This window comes from Aythya fuligula, chromosome 1, assembly GCF_009819795.1.
Source record: "Aythya fuligula isolate bAytFul2 chromosome 1, bAytFul2.pri, whole genome shotgun sequence".
NCBI classification, from domain to species: domain Eukaryota; kingdom Metazoa; phylum Chordata; class Aves; order Anseriformes; family Anatidae; genus Aythya; species Aythya fuligula.
The window spans coordinates 173,199,803-173,216,441 of record NC_045559.1 but is presented as its reverse complement, the minus strand read 5'-3'; positions in this window follow the sequence as shown (position 1 = coordinate 173,216,441).

Below are 16,639 nucleotides of genomic sequence, written 5' to 3'. Positions count from 1 at the left end.
CAATACAGTCAACTGCTGAGATCCCCCTGTCACTCCACAAATATAGATGGGCTCTGGTCCTTTATAGCTCGATGGCATTATAGTACATTGTGCACCGGTGTCTACTAAAGCCTTATACTTCTGTGCGCGTGATGTGCCAGGCCATCGAATCCACACAGTCCAATAAACTCGATTGTCCCTTTCCTCCCCCTGGCTGGAGGCAGGGCCCCCCTAATCCTGGTCAGAATCTTCCTCGTTTCTGTGTTTGAAGGACTGTCTGCTGGAAGTTGGAGCAGCAAACTTTTCGGAGAATCCCTTTTTCCTGATTGTTTTCTTTTGCAACTCACGTACCCGTGCCTCTAGGGTCGCGGTAGATTTTCCATCCCACTTTCTCATGTCCTCTCCATGGTCTCGTAAGTAAAACCACAGGGTGGCACGGGGTGAGTACCCACCATATCGTCTTCCTTGTGTGGGTGAACGCCTACCCCTGACAGCTGAGACACTGCTTTGTACAGGTGCGAAGGAGAATAATCTCTCTTCAAGTTGGTGAACCTTTTCAGAAAGTTTCTCCCAAGTGTTCTCCTTTGGTCGGTGGGCACTGGTTGGTTCAGGTGGGGAGGACAATAGATTCTCTTCAAGTTGGTGAACCTTTTCAGAAAGTTTCTCCACAGCTGAGACGCAGGCCTGTAAGGAAGAGGAGAGACTTTCTTCGTACTGCCGGAGTTGTTTAGCCGCTTCACCCACTGTGGGTTCCTCATCCTCTTTCCAGGCCATTATTGCCAATGAGCTGGCATATGATGATGGTGCACTCCGTACAAACTTCCGCCACATGGGTCGTGTACACTTGACTTCATCTGGATCTGTGGATGTTTGTTTGAGGTCTGGATCCTCATAAATCACTTCCCGTACGGCTAATTCCCTCAGGTACTGGATTCCCTTCTCCATAGTGGTCCACTTGCCTGGTAGACATAAAATTTCTTCCTTGAAGGGATACCTTTCCCTCACAGCTGAGAGGAGACGCCTCCAGAGGCTGGTGGGTCGTGCTCCATCTGCAATTGCTTTGTCAATGCCGGCGTCTCGAGCAAGGGATCCCAGCCGCTTGGCTTCCCTGCCGTCTAATTCCACACAATTGGCTCCAGAGTCCCAGCACCGGAGCAGCCAGGTGACAAGCTGCTCACCTATACAGCGACCAAAATCTTTTCGCACATCTCGTAGCTCGCGCTCGTTTAGGCTTCGGGTAGTTACTGTTGCTCTTTCGGCATCCTCATCTTCCTCCTCCTGAATCCTTGACGGCCCAGCGTCGTCATCATCTTCGTCATCTCTATACTTAGTTTTGGCAGAAGCCTTACCTGGATTGGCAGAAGACTCTCTGCGTTCTAAACGACTTGAATTTCTATACCATATTTTCACCTTCTCTACAGGGGCAGCTTGCACTGCTACTGCTCGTTTCTCTGACTTTGTTACAGGGTCTGCCACAGGGGTTGGAATGCCCTCTGCAGGGTCAACTTGCACTGCTACAGCTCGTTTCTCTGACACGGCCACAGGAGCTGGAGCGGCTACAGGAGCTGGAGCAGTTGCAGGAACCGGAGCTGTAGCGGCTACAGGAGCTGGAGCTGGAGCTGGAGCAGTTGCAGGAGCTGGGACTGGAGCAGCAGTAGGAGCTGGAGCTGGAGCGGCTTCAGGAGCTGGAGCTGGAGCGGCTTCAGGAGCTGGGACTGGAGCAGTTGCAGGAACTGGGACTGGAGTAGCGGCCGGAGCTGGAACTGGAGCGACTGCAGGAACTGGGACTGGAGCAGCTGCAGGAGCTGGAGCTGGAGCGGCTTCAGGAGCTGGAGCTGGAGCAGCTTCAGGAGCTGGGACTGGAGCAGTTGCAGGAACTGGGACTGGAGTAGCGGCCGGAGCTGGAACTGGAGCGACTGCAGGAACTGGGACTGGAGCAGCTGCAGGAGCTGGGACTGGAGCGGCTGCAGGAACTGGAACTGGAGCGGCTGCAGGAGCTGGGACTGGAGCGGCTGCAGGAGCTGGGACTGGAGCGGCTGCAGGAGCTGGGACTGGAGCGGCTGCAGGAGCTGGGACTGGAGCGGCTGCAGAATCCACCGTAGGGGTCACAGTGGCCGTTGGATCTGTCACAGGGTTTGGAGTGGCCGCAGGGTCTGTCACTAAGTTGACAGCAGTATCAATGGCAGCTCGATAGGCATGAGCCAGGCCCCAGCACGTTACAATGATTTGTGTTACTTTGGAACTGCCAGAATCATTACACCTTTTTTTTCAAGCATTCTGCCAGTTTTTGAGGATTTTGCCATTGTTCAGGGGTGAATTTCCAACACACTGGGGGTGCCAACTGCTCTAGATGCCTGCCCATATCCACCCATACTCCCTGCCACCCACAACTATACTGCCTCCGGGCAGATCTCCGGATGAGCTTCATAAGTAGTTGTTTAACTTTAAGCAGAATCTGAAGTGCATTCATGAGGCAGAACAACAAGACTATGGTATTCTGAGTATTCCAGAAATATTCAATATCTTGGAGAGCTATTGTGACAAGCTCAGGGGATAAGAGGGTGGTGAAGGAGGAAGGCAGAGTGACCCAGGAGGATACAGGGGTGGTGAAGGAGAAAGGGAGAGTAAGCAAGTAAGGAAAAATATCCTCCCCTTTCCCCTCCACAGATTGACTCTCTAATGGAGAAAAACAATAGGTATAATTGCTAATAGTTCCCAAGATGCTGTTTCCAAAGTACAGAGTCCACGATGTTACTGAGTATAAATACCAAGTTAGAGTCATGACCAGATATCTTATCGTCTCATAAGCCATTGCTATAACACTTAGTACCATAATGGTCTGAAACCAGGGCCCGGAGAGGAGAAACAACACTACAGAGAGCAAATACGGAAAATAATGTACTATAATACTCAATTTGGAAAACAGGCGCAGCAGAGTTGTGATTAAAGCAATCAGCATCATGACAAGTGACTATTAAGCAGGTCTAATCCTTACACCAATTTTAGTTTAACACACTCTGATCAGATCTGCCGTTATCTCAACCTTTCGGGCCCCACGTTGGGCGCCAAAAAGACTGTCGTGGTTTAACCCGACCGGCAGCTAAACACCACGCAGCCGTTCGCTCACCCTCCCCCCTCCCTCTCTGGGACGGGGGAGAGAAATGGAAAGTGAAGCCCGTGAGTTGAGATAAAGACAGTTTAATAAGACAGGAAAAAAAAAAATAACAAAAATAATAATAACAATAATAATAATGATGATACAATGGTGATAATACGAAAGTAATAATAGTATGTACAAACAAGTGATGCACAATGCAATTGCTCACCACCCGCTGACCGATGCCCAGCCTAACCCCGAGCAGTCCGGCCCCCTCCCCCCGGCTAGCCACCCCTATATATTGTTTAGCATGACGTCAGATGGTATGGAATACCCCTTTGGCTAGTTTGGGTCACCTGTCCTGGGTCTGTCCCCTCCCAGCTCTTACTGCACCCCCCAGCCTGCCCGTTGGCAGGACAGAGCAAAGGCTGAGATGTCCTTGGCTTAGTATAAGCACTGCTCTGCAACAATTAAAGCATCGGGGTGTTATCAGCACTCTTCTCATTCTAAGCCAAAACACAGCATTCCACCAGCTACTAGGAAGAAAATTAATTCTGTGCTAACTGAAACCAGGACACCTAAGCAAGGCAGTATTGGGACAGAACTACATGAATAGGAATTTGGAAGCAGTAACAGTCAGAAATGTGTGCACAACTGAGTCATTTTCATGATAAAAAAATATAACAAGCTAATAGCTCCTTTAAAAATAAATAAATAAATAAATCCGTGGGTCTACTGCCCATCTTTTTTACTTATCAGTGTGCACTTAAAGATGAGGGAATTGTCCTTCACAGTCTTAAAAATGCTGTTGGGATGATAGACTTGTTTAAAGTCAATCACATTATACAGTAAGGGAAGAACTTCAGTGGAAGTTTGAGTCTGTTACAAAGGATGCCCACAAATGATCAGAGACTGACTAATCATTGCCCTGAAACCGCTGAAAATGATGGGATTTTTGAGTACCAGGTGTCCAGGTTGAAAATAGCAACTAGCTGCCACTGTGGAGCAATCAGCCTTATGCACAGGCAATTCTGCATTGCACAGATTTGGGCTCACTGTGCATAGAGGCATAAAGCCTCTATTTTACATGATTCTCAGTGAAAGCAGAGACATTGATTGAGAGGTGGTACAGTGGAACACAGGACTGGGATGAAAAGGGATGGGGTACAGGATGGCACTGAAGGCCCCACAACAGTAAGCAATCCAGTAACGGTCAGTGACAGAGACGCAGACCTGGAACAGTATAAGACTTGTTTTGTCAATAAAAACAACAAAGAAGAATTCTTGCATATCTGACATGAATTACACATACAGTAATTTTGGATGAAATTTGGAGGTGCAAAGAAATGAAGAAAAAATGTAAAAGTGTTTTAGCAAACACAAAAATAATCCCAAGTGGACCCTAGCGTGAGGAAGAAGAAAATGTAAACATGACCACCACACTCCTCCTGGCAAAAAAAACTCCAGGTGCTGATGACTTTCCATAGCATCAACACCATCACTGATGTAATGAAACCACCAAGCAGCACGGGAAAGGTGACCATGACAACAGGAAAAGTAGAAACTAAGGAGTACATGAATGATTTTAACCTCATTACTCTTCACTCTCTTTTTCTGTGAGGATCAGATCAAGACTAATAATGATTCTTGAATTAGACTGTTAAGATTGCAGTGACACTAACAATAAATTCCTGGCTTTATATATAAGATGCATTTCCTCTTTGTGCATTAACAAGGTTTTGAGCATAACAAGGGCATAAGAAGGCTGCTCAGATTGACTACCTCAGAATACATGAAGTATTCAATAAAATGTAGTAGATTAAATAATAAAAATGTTATTAACCTTTAACAGAGATGATATTACTGATGGACTAATAGAAAGATAGCTAAAGCTGTGTAGATAATTACCATAGTACATTTCCCATGAAATAAAATTTAATAAAACATGGACCCCAAACATATTCATAGTGTTGTATAATAATTAAGTTGCCACCATACTTACTGTTCTTTAATGATACTTTATGAACTTTAATATCTATCTAGAAATGAAATATTTTCTTCTCTCAGGGAATAAAAGTACAATGACTTTTTTTTTTTTTTTCCTGTTTTAAACTAGTGTGCTTAATGAAGGTCATAATCCAAGAGATTTCCTAAAAATAATTTATCTAAATTAAAAAATAATAATACACATTGTACTATACGTAGAATCCTGGGTGCTTTAAAATATTTTTTTTTCCACATAATGAAGTACATGTTCAGAATGTGAAAACCTTGTGCTGAAACAAATATTACATGTGCCCATAAATTAATGTGTCCCCTTAGGAAAATGAAATTTCACAATGTAATTACCCCATTTCTTCACTGAAGACATAAAGAAATTTATGGAACTAATTACCCTGATAATGGAGAGGGATTTTTTTTCTCTTTCATTTTAACCCCACCTAAAAGCACGATATAGGAAAAATGTAATTCATTCAGCTCCACAGCGGTGCTGCTGTTATATAGTTATTAGAAGAAACTGAGGCATTTTAATAGTTTTGTGTCATCATTAAACATAAACTTCCAATATAGTAATAAATATAAACTTCCAATATAATACTGGATTTGTCAGAATGGCATTCTACTTCAAGCTTTATTCTGCTGCTTTTTGGGGGGTAAAAGTACAGTTAAATGGAAAATAGGGAAAGAAACAAAGAAAAAGAATTGTTTAAACAACTATTTTCACAAGTGCACTATTCCAGAATTGTTTTTAATACAGTGTATGAAGAGTCACATTTAATCATGTTCTTCAACACTAGAAAGTTTTTATGGAAGGTTTGGATGGTTCTCCTTAGGACGAACCTCAAAGGCTGAAGTGTTTAAATGTAAACACTTAAGTATGGATTTTTTCATAACAGTAATTAGTTAACATTTGTCCTTTCACAATATCAAAATTCTTTGCAAATTAAAACTATGTGGTTTTACTAGAGGCAATATTCTCTCTTTTATACTTTAGACTACATATCAAGAGGCTAGATAGAAAAAGGAGACAACGGTAAATCAAATGAATTATTCCCACCTCTCCTCCTCAAGAGGTTCCCTAGAAAATGTTTGTGGGATTTTCCTTTTCCAATAAATTCCATTTATAAAAAAGGAATGGAAAAGTTTATAGAGTACCCCACATCAACAGAAGACACAATTATGGTGATATTTCCCCCCTGGAATTAATCCTTGACATTTCCCATAGCCTGCAAAGTTTAGAAACTCAGGTTTAATCATGTTTGCTAACAATATTTGAAACATCAGTGGATAAACAATTATAGCCTTCTAGAGTACCCAGAGTTGGACACTGAAACCCAAAATCTTGCTGTAAATTTTAGTGGTGAATACTGTACAAGCTGTTGTGTTGACTTTGATATCAGTCTTGATCAGAATTCCTATGTTATTGCAGGGTTCTCAGAATTACAATACTTTTGTAACTAAAATAAAATATTTGGCACCATGTTTCATGTATAATACATGTAAAAGCAGTTTATTTCCCTCATAGCCATGCTAAATGATACAGATGAGTCGAATGGTGATTTTTGTTTTAGAAGTGTTTCATTCCTCCTTAGTCACTTCTGTAGATCAACATCTTGTCACCTTAAGAAAATTAATTAAAACAAAAAAGAATTTTCCATTCATAAAGTAATGCCAATACTATGCTCATCATTTACACTCTGTCCATAAGAGAACGTCCAGCACTATTAGCAGTAAGTAAAACAAATTAAAATTTCTACCTCATTGAATTCTATTTGTCAGAGTAAACTCTCCCACATGAGGGAGGAGAGCGCTGTCACGGGTGCAGGTGTGCCCTGCTTCAGGGACTCCTCGAGCATGTAGCTGGGCTGCAGCAAGAAATCAGCAGCCTGAGGAAGTCTCTGAGGGTGACAGATAGGAGGGGTCTCCCTGCCCCTGCTGTTGCAGCCCTCTCCTATGTCCCAACAAGGGGTAGAGGCTGCCCCCGTTGAACACATGCGGAACAGAGGGCTAGACTGTCCACAAGAGAAAAGGGGCTGGACCCCTGTCTTGGCTCGGAGCAGAAAGAGACTTCTGTCCCAGACACCCATGGTGCCACCTACCCCCACGGTGTCCCTGTGAAATAGATTTGAGGCTGTCAGGGAGGTTGCAGAAGAGGCTGAGGGTCTGGACAGTAGTCCGAACCCGGGAAGCAACCCTGAGAAGAGAGTCAAGATTGGGGGAAGTGCAAAACATAAGGATCAGGGCTGGATGGAGCACCGCATGGTAACCTGTGCCACAAAAAAAAAAGAGCAGAGAGTCCTGGTGATTGGGGACTCCTTGCTGAGGGGCACTGAAGCTCCTACCTGCCACCCAAATAACCTAGCCAGAGAAGTGTGTTGTCTTCCTGGGGCATGTGTCAGAGACGTTAGGAAGGCTCTGCCATGGCTCATTAAACCGGAGGACTACTATCCTCTCATAGTCATTCAGGTTGGATCCCAGGAAGCCGCTATTAGAAAAATAAAAAATATTAAAAAGGACTTTGCATCCCTGGGGAGGTTGTTGAGGGGATCAGGTGTGCAGGTAGTGTTCTCCTCTGCCCTTCCGCTGGGTGACTGGGATGCAGAAAGAAGGAGCAGAACAGGACAGGTAAATGACTGGCTGAGGGGGTGGTGTCTGAACCAAGGATTTGGGTATTTTGATCTTGGGCCGGGTATGTGGGCTATGGACAGACACCAACTGAGCAAGTGGGGCGCAAGTGTGTTGGGGATCAAGCTCTCTGGACTGATTACCAGGGCTTTAAACTAGCTTTAAAAGTTTAACTAGCTTTAAACTTCAAACTAGGTTTGATGGGGGAAGCGAGGGGAGCTAAAGGTGACAGAGAAAGGCTGGGGGAAGTCATCACTACTGTCACTGTTGAAGACAGGGAAAAACTTCTGAGCTCTCCTGTAGGATTGTCTGAAGGCTCCTCAGAGAAGGTAGTGTTCCCGATCCCCTGTCCAGTATCTTCTTCTTGCATCCCCCCAGGGGTAACTGCACCTGCCGCTTCCCTAAAATGCCTGTACACCAATGCACGGAGCATGGGAAATAAACAGGATGAGCTCGAGATCTGTGTTCGGTTGCGGGGCCACGATCTTGTTGCGATCACTGAGATGCGGTGGGACAGCTCACATGACTGGAATGCGGTCATGGAGGGCTATGTCCTCTTTAGGAAAGACAGGCTGGGGAAGCAAGGGGGTGGGGTTGCCCTTTATGTGAGGGAGCAATTAGAGTGTACCCAGCTCCAGCTGGGGGAGGGTGAAGGACAAGTGGAGAGCTTGTGGGTAAGAATTAAGGGGTGGGCTGGTATGGGAGACACAGTGGTGGGGGTCTACTACAGGTCTCCAGATCAGGAGGAGGAAGTTGATGAGGTCTTCTACGAGCTAGTAGCCTCACGATCACGAGCGCTGGTCCTCATGGGGGACTTCAATTACCCAGACATCTGCTGGGTAAGCAACTCAGCCAGGCACGAGCAGTCCAAATGGTTCCTACAATGCGTTGAGGACAATTTTCTGACACAGGTGGTAGAGGAGCCGACGAGGTGTGGGGTGCTCCTGGACCTCGTTCTTACCAACAGGGATGGCCTTGTTAGGGATGTGAAGGTTGGGGGCAGCTTGGGATGCAGCGACCATGAGATGGTGGAGTTCGATGGAACTAGGCAAAGGAAGTAAGGCTAAAAGCAGGATTGCTACCCTGGACTTCCGAAGAGCCAACTTTGACCTCTTCCGGGACCTGCTTGGGAGTATCTCATGGGATAGGTTGCTAGAAGGCAAGGGTGCTTGTGAGAGCTGGGCTACATTTAAGCAGCACTTCTTCCATGTTCAGGATTGGTGCATCCCGCAGAATAGGAAATTGGGGAAGGGGGGCAGGAAGCACACGTGGATGAGCAAGGAGCTCATCGATAAGATCAAAAGGAAGAAGAAGGTCTATGAAATGTGGAAAAAGGGCCTGTCCTCTTGGGAGGAGTATAGATGTGTTGTCAGGGCCTGCAGGGACAAGACGAGGAAGGCTAAAGCCCACCTAGAGATGAGGCTTGCAAAAGAGATAAAGGATAATAAGAAGGTTTTTTTCAAGTATGTAAACAGCAAGAGGAAGACTAGGGATAATGTGGGTCCCTTGCTGAATGAGGGGGGTGTCCTGGTCACGGGAGACGCTGAGAAGACAGAGATACTGAATGCTTTCTTTGTTTCAGTCTTTGCTTCAAGGACACTCCCCCGGGACTCCTCGCCCCTAGCAATAGGACAAAGGGTCTGGAAAATGGAGGGCTCCCCCCTGGTGGATGTGGGAGTGGTTCAGGAGTGTCTGAGTGGGCTCAATGCACACAAATCCATGGGTCCTGATGAGATGCATCCGCATGTGCTAAGGGAGCTGGCAGATGTGATCGCCGAACCACTCTCTATCATCTTTGAAAGGTCCTGGAGAACAGGTGAGGTACCTGAAGACTGGAGGATAGCCAATGTCACTCCAGTCTTCAAGAAGGGCAGGAAGGGGGATCTGGGAAACTACAGGCCAGTCAGTCTCACCTCTGTCCCTGGAAAGGTATTGGAGCTGCTTGTTCTGGATGCCATCTCCAAGCAATTGGAAGAGAAGAAGGTTATGAGGAGTAGTCAGCATGGATTCACCAAGGGGAAGTCGTGCTCGACCAACCTTGTTGCCTTCTATGTTGGCATCACCAGCTGGGTAGATGGGGGGAGAGCGGTGGATGTCATCTACCTTGACTTTAGCAAGTCTTTTGATACTGTCTCCCATGACATTCTACTAGCAAAGCTGAGAAAGTGTGGGATAGATGAGTGGATGGCAAGGTGGGTTGAGAACTGGCTGACTGGCCAAGCTCAGAGGATGGTGATCGGCAGAGCAGAGTCTGGCTGGAGGCCTGTGACTAGCAGTGTTCCCCAGGGAACAATTTGCTGGGTCTGGTCTTGTTCAACATCTTCATCGATGACCTTGATCAGGGAATAGTGTCTGCCCTCAGCAAGTATGCTGATGACACAAAGCTGGGAGGAGTGGCTGACATGTCAGAAGGCTGTGCTGCCATTCAGAGAGACCTGGACTGGCTGGAGAGATGGGCAGGAAGAAACCAAATGAGATTTAATAAGAGCAAGTGTAGAGTCCTGCACCTGGGAAGGAACAACCCGAAGTATCAGTACAGGCTGGGAGATGACCTGCTGGAGAGGAGCTCTGACAAAAAGGACCTGGGGGTCCTGGTGGATGACAAGTTGACCATGAGCCAGCACTGTGCCCTTGTGGTCAAGAGGGCTAATGGGATCCTGGTGTGCATTAAAAGGAGTGTGGCCAGCAGGTCAAGGGAGGTGATCCTTCCCCTCTACTCTGCCCTGGTCAGGCCTCACCTGGAGTACTGTCTGCAGTTCTGTGCTCCCCGGTACAAGAAAGACAGGGATCTCCTGGAAAGAGTCCAGCGGAGAGCCACAAAATGATATGGGGCCTGGAGCATCTTCCTTATGAAGAAAGGCTGAGAGACCTGGGTCTGTTCAGCCTGGAGAAGACTGAGAGGGGATCTCCTCAATGTATATAAATATCTGAGGGGTGGGGGACAGAAGGATGTAGCCAACCTCTTCTCAGTGGTTTGTGGGGATAGGACAAGGGGCAATGGCTGCAAGTTAGAGCACAGGAAGTTCCACACTGACCTGCAAAAGAACTTCTTCATGGTGAGGGTGACAGAGTACTGGAACAGGCTGCCTAGGGAGGTTGTGGAGTCTCCTTCTCTGGAGATATTCAAGGCCTGTCTGGATGCCTACCTGGGCAGCCTGCTCTGAGGAACCTGCTTTGGCAGGGGGGCTGGACCTGATGATCTTTTGAGGTCCCTTCCAACCCCTACTGTTCTGTGATTCTGTGATTTTGTGGAAAAAAAAAAAAAAAAGTGCATTCATTCATTGACACCATGATTGACTTACCATACCTCTTTTCCCTTTACTTACACAGACAGTCCATGACAGCTGTAAATACAGGAAGCCTTACAATGATTCCAACTTGTGGGATAAAGGCCATACACATGCCATTTCAGGTGCAAGACTAATTAATTTAATAGAATATACCCAGAGGGAAACTAGTAAGGCAGATTCTGTCAATAATTGCAACATTTTAAAAAGACCTAGCTTGGTTTTATATGAATATTCTTCCTTCCTCTAGTGGTCAGTTTCTTTATGATGTAAAATGAAGTCCAAATTCATAAGATTTTTCATGTTCTATACATACTTGTATGTTTTGTCAATGTGAATGATGAATTAGAAACAAGTCTGACTTACTTCATTTGGTGATGTAAGAGTGTGACCACCTCCTCTGTCCTAGGCCCACTCCTATGCAGTTATGGAGGCCCAGTCCAGTATCAGGGGACCTGGTGCCTCTGCCAAGGCTGGAGGATGCAGCTGCTGCTTTCCCCTCTTCATGTTCAACCAGTAGTGAAGTTGAGTACATATCCAAGACAGAGAGAGAAATGGATCTGCTCCATGGTCTTGCCAGGCACAACAGTGAGACTAACTGATTTGTGTTCCCTGGGTCTTCTTTTTTTCCCCTTTTTGAAAATGGGGGTAATTTTTCCCCTCTTCCAGTCAGTGGAAACTTCACCAGATTTCCATGATTTCTCAAATATAGTGGACAGAGGCTTAGTAATTATGTCTACCAGTTCCCTCAGGACCCACAAATGTATCTTTTCAGGTCCCATGGACTTGTGAACCAGCTAAGGTTCCTTAGCTGGTCTTGAACCTGATCTTCTCCACTGGACAGTTAATTGTCATGCACAGGGCTCAGCCAGACAAGCATGCTGACCATCCTCATTGTTATATGATTGATCCCTTTTACACCCCCGTCTGTTCACCTTTTTCTTTTTTTTTTTTTTGTTTTTTTTTTTTTTTTTTTTTTGATCCCTTTTTCCCCTGCATGTTCCACCATGTGTTTGCAAAACTTTACTGATTCTCCTACCTCTCCCAGTCTGGGTACCCCTGGTTCACAGTCTTGTTATCTGCAAAGTCCCAGTTGATCTTTTTATTATTATTATTTTTTTTTCATTGTCTCCTCATTTGTTTTCACACTCTCATATGTCCTTATCAATTAATGTGACTGCCTAGGTTTATTTCCTATCAGAAACTTCCTTGTCATTTGTCAGTCACATTTGTTCTCCTGTCTGTTCTTGTTTATGGCTTCCTCCCTTTCTTACTGTCCCTTTTTGCATTGAACAAGGTCCTTGAACAGATACTCCTACAGGAAGAGATACTTTCCTTCCACATATCCTTACATCTATAAATACACAGATTTTCACAACCTTTAGATTGCTTTTTAAACAACTTCAGGTCTCAGTTACTCAGGCTAAACACCAAGGACCTTCAAAGGAGTTTTGTTTTATTAAGTGTTGAATTATTTCAGCTTGAAGGCTAGTCTGTGCATTGTATCCTTTTGTGATTCAACTAAGCCAATCCACGCTAGCTGCAGTTCCAAGTGCAATATCCTGTCAATATGGAAAACCTGTAGTTCCTTAATATACCTCTGTAAGATTGTATTAGGTTTATGTGGCAAGTTTTTTGGTATTGGGGTTGTAGAGGTGGTGTCTGTTAGAAGAATCCTGAAGCTTCCCCTTGTTAGATAAGGGCCAGTTTCAGACAGCTACAAAGGGACACGCCGCTGGCCAGAGCTGAACCAATAAGCAATGTTTGCACCTCTGTGACAACATACTTAAGAAAGGGGAAACAAACAAACAAACAAACAAACAAACAAAACCTGCTGCACAACAGCAGCTGGGAGAGTGAGGAGTGAGAACAGCCCTGCAGGTCAGTGCAGCAAGAGGGCAGGATATGCTCCAGGCACACAGCACAAGTTCCCCTACGGGCTGTGGAGAGGTCTCTGCTGGAGCAGGCAGCCTATGAGGCAGATCTCCACACTGCAGGCTGCGGAGGAGCCCCTGGTGGAGCAGGTGGATGTGGCCTGGAGGAGGCTGTTGGCCCATGGAGAGCCCCCGCAGGAGCAGGCCCCAGGCAGGAGCTGCAGCCCATGGAGAGGAGCCCCCACAGGAGCACCACGCAGGATCCACCCAGGTCTGGGGGGAGCTGCCGCCCATGGGGGACCCATGCTGGAGCAGTTTGCTCCTGACAGATGGACCCCATGGTACAGACCCATGTTGGAGTAGTTCTTGAGGGGCTACTGCCTGGGGGAAGCCCACGCAGGATCAGTTCGGGAAGGACAGCATCCAGTAGGAGGGATCCCACGTGGAGCAGGGGCAGAGAGTGACCATGGAGGAGCAGCAAAATGCTATACAGACTGACCACAGCCACCATTCCCCTGTTCCCTTTCCCCTGTTCCCCTGCACTGCTTGGGGGGAAGAGGTGGAAGAGGGTGGATGTGGGGGAAGGTGATTTTAGTTTGCTTTCAGTTTCTCAGTTCTCTAACTTTTTAGTAATAGATAATACATTTCTCTAATCTCCCTACTCTGAGTCTGTTTTGCCTGTCACAACAATTGTTGAGAGATCTTCCTGTCCTTATCTCAACCCTTGAGCCCTTTCCATTGTATTTTCTCCCCCTCTTCTTTTGAGGAGGGGGAGTGAGACAACAGTTGTGTTGGAGCTCAGCTTCACAGCTGGGTAAGACCACCACAAAATACACATATTAAAAATAAAGTTTAGTAAGACAAATATGAATGTGACTGGTGGCTTGATGACTTTATTTGGCCACAGGTCATATAAATTTGATTAGTAAAGGATGGAAAGATTTGTCCAAATACAACCTGCTAAAGATTCAATTAGTGTAACATAAAACACAGGCCTTTAAAATCACCTTTAGGTATGTTGAAAATGTATACTAGCTTCTTTGTTATGAGGTGGCCTGAAGGTGACAGAAAGTATACAGAAGTGTTTGTGCATTATTGGTTCAGGTATATGCCCAGCTGCATCCCAACTACTTACTAAGGTGTGTCTGAGCTATTATGCATTTTCCATCATGTTTCTGTGTTACTCCATGGTTTCCAAAGAAAGGATATCTAATCATAGTCAAGGCAAATTCATGGTGCCTCTGAATATCTTCTAAATTGCATGATTACTAAGTGAGGATCCTGTCAAACTTGTGAAACATAACATTTCAGAAGGAAGCCGACTAAAATCAGCAATGAGCACAGCAGAAAATGTCCATGAACAGGGCTTTTCAACTAATTACCTTATATATATACAATATATGTGTGTGTGTGTGTGTATGTGTGCCTTCTTTCTTTTTCTTGGGTGCTATGATTTCTTTATTCTACATACATTTTCTTTTCCTAAATTCTAGGTTTTTCTCACCTCTTTTTTGTTTCTTCTTTCCTTTACTAACTTGTCTGTCTCTTCTATGTTTATTTTCCTTTTTTTTTTCCAATTGTTTAATTTAATTGCTCAATTGAATTTTATTTTTTTTTAATTTAGTATTTTGATTGTATGCTGACATTAAGTTGGACACCTTTGCCCAATCTGGTGGACACTGACATTATTAATCTGAAATAAATAAATAAATAAAGTGAGACTTATATTTCTAATCTTTCCATTAGGACTATTAATTAGAATTTCTAAGCAGTCGTGTTACACTTAAAACATATCCTTGTTAGGTCAAAGATAGACAAATACTTACAAGCAAAGAAGATCAGCAAAAATATAGCTTTTTTTTATTATTTTTTCTTAAAATGGGGAACCTTTATACTTTATTTTAAATCTGATACTTACCTTTGATATAAAGACTGCACTTCAACAGATTAAAATCTTGGCATCTCCCTCATTTTCTGCAGACACGCAAATAGATGAATTCTTATGAATTTTAAGGTGCCTCTATTGCTTTTATTATTTGCTGTGAATTAAATTCTTCATATGTCTGTTAAAGCATGTTTTCAATTTTATTTTATTATATGTGTTAGAAAAATCTGTGCTATGATTCTATGAAAAAGTCTTCTGCTAAAGACTGCTAGAGCAAAAACAACTATTTTTGGGTGGATTTTGTTCAAAGGCCTCTTTTTTTTTTTTTTTTTTTTTTTTTTTTTTCAGGTGGCACTGCAAAGAAAACAGTTATCCGAGGTAAAACAATAGGAAAGTGTTCAAAAGAAGGAACAAATGCAAATATGGTGATTCTGCATGTCATTGAGAAAAGAGAAAGGAAGGGGGTGAAAAAAAATGCAAAATATCCAATAGAAACACTAACAGTAAAGATCCCCTTTGACTTCTTTCTTCAAGGCAGGATACTGTATAGATTCAGCATTACAGTGGATGAGATTCGCCAGGATAAGTGTTACTCATCTGTATTTTGGTCTCCACATGTCCTGGTTTCAGTTAGGACAGAGTTAATTTTCTTCCTAGTAGCTGGTAGAATGCTATGTTTTGGCTTAGGATGAGAAGAGTGCTGATAACACCCCGATGTTTTAATTGTTGCAGAGCAATGCTTACACCAAACCAAGGATGTCTCAGCTTCTTGCTTTGTCCTGCCAATGGGCAAGCTGGGGGTGCAGCAAGAGCTGGGAGGGGACAGACCCAGGACAGGTGACCCAAACTAGCCAAAGGGGTATTCCATACCATCTGACATCACGCTAAACAATATATAGGGGTGGCTAGCCAGGGGAGGGGGTCCGGACTGCTTGGGGTTAGGCTGGGCATCGGTCAATGGATGGTGAGCAATTGCATTGTGCATCATTTGCTTGTACACATTTTTAGTAGTAGTACTGTTATCATCATTATTGTTATTATTATTATTGTTGTTATTATTATTATTGTTGTTATTGTTATTTTCCTGTCTTAATAAACTGTCTTTATCTCAACTCACAGGTTTCACTTTCCCATTTCTCTCCCCCAACCCAGAGAGGGAGGGGGGGGGGGGGTGAGTGAACGGCTGTGTGGTGGAAATCACCAGTAATGGTGTGATGCTGTTCTGCTTGTAAGTACAGAAATATTCAAGGGGAATACAATTGAATAGTTCTGATCTTCTCCTCAGCCTAATCACAATTAATCATCTTTGTTCTGTTTTTTGATTGTTTTTAATTTGTCATTCCTTATCCAAAACCCCTGAAGTTCATTGTTTACTGAGTATATTATATGAATTCATTTCAGGTAGCATTACATTTAACTGCCTTTCGTCTAGATTATTGGAAGATAAATGGTCTAATTAGTGCCTGTAGTAATCTGAGTTAAACATCTTACCTTTTTTGGATAGTTTCTTAGGTCACATAGAGAACCAAACAAACAAACAAACAAACAAACAAACAAGGGACAACAAGGAACAACAAGTCTGAAATGAAAGAGTCTCCTTTGATAAAATCAGTGTAACTGATATGTGGCACATGGTTGCTGTTTAACAATGCAGTAAACTGTAACAGCTGACCTCAGTTTCTCTTTCAGAATACCAGAAAGTATGAGAAGTATGTGTTAGCATATATTTTACAATAGAAATTCTGCAAGCATTCCATCTCATGTATTATTTTATATTTTTGTAGCTCTACTGTTTGTGTATTGATTTTATTTGAATAGCCATTTGTGTGACGTTTACACTCCTACTGAGTTTTGAATAAAACTCTGAATCTACAATTTATAGGCAATATTT